Below are 3,543 nucleotides of genomic sequence, written 5' to 3' on the forward strand. Positions count from 1 at the left end.
GCAAAACTCCTTGCTCTTGCATGCTCGGTAAAAGTTTGCAACAAAGTGTCTCATGCACCAACGGTGTTGAAACTTTGGAAGACCGGGAATTTCAACATCTATTGCTTTGAGAATCCCATGATGGCGATCCGATATAATGCATACCCCTTGCTTGCCTATCACCTTGGTTCTCACATGCCCCATGAACCACTCCCAATTATCATCGTGCTCTGAAGGCACCAAGGCAAATGCCACCGGCAACACATTATACCGGCAACACGTTATCATTTGAAGAGTGGGCCATCGCCACCATCAATGTGCCCTTGTATTTGCTCGTCAAGAATGTACCATCTATAGACTAGACTGGTCGACAATACATGAATGCCTCAATGCATTGTCCAAAGCTCCAGAAGGCACGACGAAGCACTCCTTCAATTGACTCCACCCGATGGCGCATTCTCGGGTTTCGATGAGCAATGGCTGCCAACATCTTGGGAAGAATGTTATATGCGACCTCATAATCACCATGCAACATCCTAATAGCATTTGCCTTCGCCATCCATGCCTTCCCATACTTGACCGGGTACCTGAAAAGTTCCTCAATCGAAGACATGAGAAACTTGACCTTCACGGTTGGATCATGTGTTATTTGATGCAAAAATTTGTATCACAGATACTCAGACGTGAGTTGACGATGTCCTTCGCTTAGGTCGGCCTTGTCCGGGGGTACACACGTGTGCGTGCCAACATGACTCTTCAACACCCATTGCCTAGTTTCTTTGATTTTTCTACCGCGGACCTTCCATTTGCAACCTTCTTGGTCACATTTGACTGTGTACCGAAGTTTTTGATTTGAATGACCAACAACAAACGGCCTATGGTTCCTAATGGCATAGTCACACAACCATATCTTGAACTCTACCAAAGAACCAAACTTGATGCCTCTCTTCAAATGAGCATTCTCATCCTCATTTTCTAGTCGAGGATCACTGAATTTGGGGCACGACGTTGGCTCAGACAACCAGAATCTCAGCCCACCGTCAACGACTGCATTGTCCGCAAGACTCACATCCCTAAAAAAGGCGGCCCTCTCTCCTTGCCGGTCCCCTTCTTGTAGATTTCATTTTCTTGCGCAGTCAACCCATCCTCATCCAATTCTTCCTCAGGACCCTTGTCATCCGAGTTATACCCACACATACGGTTATAAGGGAGGGTACGGTCCATGTCTTGTTGCCACACAATGACATCCAAGTTACCAATTGGATTGTAATGGATCTCTTCATTCTCCGAGTAAGCATCCTCTCGAGCAACAATAGCATCATCATCAACATGACCACTAGCATCTTCTTCAACATGAGGAATAGCATCTTCTTCAACATGAGGAATAGCATCATGGCGGAGTACTATGGCGCTATAACTCATATGGTCTTCATTAGGTTGGCTACTTGGTGGTTGGCTAGAACAATTGGGGATGTACACCTCGTCACTATCATCATGTATTGGGGAGGATGCATTGCGGTTGAGATCAATTTGCAAGGGGGAGGAGGATCAACCTTTGTGGCAAAGATCTCAAGAGACTTGTCTTGTGATGCGTGTACTTTTTCCTTGTAGACATTCCAATGCAATTGGGAGGTGATGGGCATACTCTTTAATCGGGACTTTACTCCCAATCCAACGTCATACCTCCCAATAAGCTTAACCTCCGTATTTGGGTCATTCCAATGTAACACGCTTCTCACTTTAACTACAAGATTATAAAAGCTTGGACTTGTGTCAAAAACCATAGCCTCTTCCCCTTCATCGTCATTTCCAAGCATAAATGTCGTCTTGTCCAAATAATGAACATTTACAAGCTTATGCATCTAAAAAATCGGAAACAATATAATCAATCCATATATGTCATCCAACCAACTCAAATGGACAAATTAACTAAATTTTGCACAAATTGAACAAGTAACTACTATTCATACTCAAGTTACCCTAACCATTAACCCTAACCCTAACCATAACCCCAATATACCAACTATAACCCTAACCCCCAACATAACCCAAACCCTAACACTAACACTAACACTAGCCATAAATGCATCATAAATGCACACAACAAGATCGACACCTAGGGTTTGCAACCAAATGAGCAAATGCAAGCAAAACAAAGATCTCAACCAATCAAAAGGAGGAGAAATGGGGGAGGTACCTTGGGTGATGAAAATGATCCGGATCCACCGGTGAAATCTCAAGCAAATGGAGGGGATCTAGTGGGGGTTTGTGAGGGGGAGAGAGGGGGGAGAGGAGCTCAGCACGGGGAAGAAGATGAGTGGAGAAAAAGAGTGGTGGTGGGGCCCACAAACCAGCCCCTCCCCACCTTATCCACCACACAGGACGCTACCGCCAGAGGCGCCGGCGGTAGGCTTCAGTACCCTACCGCCATGGGCCCTGGCAGTAGGCCCTTTTCCACATCAGCCCCGACAAACGGCCGTCAGACGCCGTCAAGGTACCTACCGCCATGGCCACTGGCGGTAGGTTGTACAATTGTAACGCCCCGGATCCGATGCGCCAGGTATCCTTCAGTTATTCGCCGTCGTTGCCTTGTCAGCTGCTTGCGTGTTGCATTTTGCCATGTCATCATCTGCATTTCATCTGCATGTTTTTCGAAACTTGCATCCGTTCGGGTTCCGCCGGTTCTCTCCGTTGTCCGTTCTGAGCCAGACACTCTCGCACGCGCCCGCGGCACCTCCGAAATATTATTTTATAAGTGGCATAAAAAATGTTCTCGAATTGGGATGTAACTTGGCTTGCGGTCTTATTATAGTGTAGACAGAGCGCCTGTCAAGTTTTGTCGCATTCAGAGTCCATTTGATAGCCCAACCGTTAAACCTACAACCTCAATATAGCCGGTCTATCGTCGGACGTTTTTGGTCTCCGAAAACAGTTGCCGGGCTGCACTTCCCTTCTCTCCCCTTAGCCCAAACCTCTCTCTCACAACCCACAAGGTCCAACCTACCCCTCCTCGCATCCGGTGCCATCCGATCGCGATCAGAGGGTCCAGAAACGCCCCCAAACCATCAAACGCTAGCTCCTTTCTATATAGACGCATCCCATGCCAGTTTTGGCCTCCACCAACCTCCTCCCTCAATTTCCATGCAGCCAGCCACCTCCCACCTCGGTTCCGTCGCCGCCAGCCGCAGCCCGCCACTTGGTTCCGCCGCCGGCGCGCCCGGACCAATCCGCGTGCGCCACGTCGCCTCCTCGCGCCCGCCAGCCACTGCCCCGCCGCCATGTGGCATCACCACCTCACCCCACGCCTCCCCGCTGTCGGGGCCCGCGGAAGCCCGCAACCGGCCCGCCCCGGGCCGGATCTGGGCCCGAAGCCGCCCTCACGCCCGAGCTCTCGCACGGGAGAGCACCACCACAGCCGCCCGCCGCCGATCCCACTCGTCCGAGCGCCTCCACCGGAGCCCCGCCGGACCCTACCTCCTCCGTCACCCAGGCCAGACCGCGCCACCCCCCTGCCTTCTCCTCCTCCTTATTTCGCCCTCTCTCTCTCTCTCTCTCTCTCTCTCT

This window comes from Triticum dicoccoides, chromosome 1B (genome assembly GCF_002162155.2).
Source record: "Triticum dicoccoides isolate Atlit2015 ecotype Zavitan chromosome 1B, WEW_v2.0, whole genome shotgun sequence".
Lineage (NCBI taxonomy): Eukaryota > Viridiplantae > Streptophyta > Magnoliopsida > Poales > Poaceae > Triticum > Triticum dicoccoides.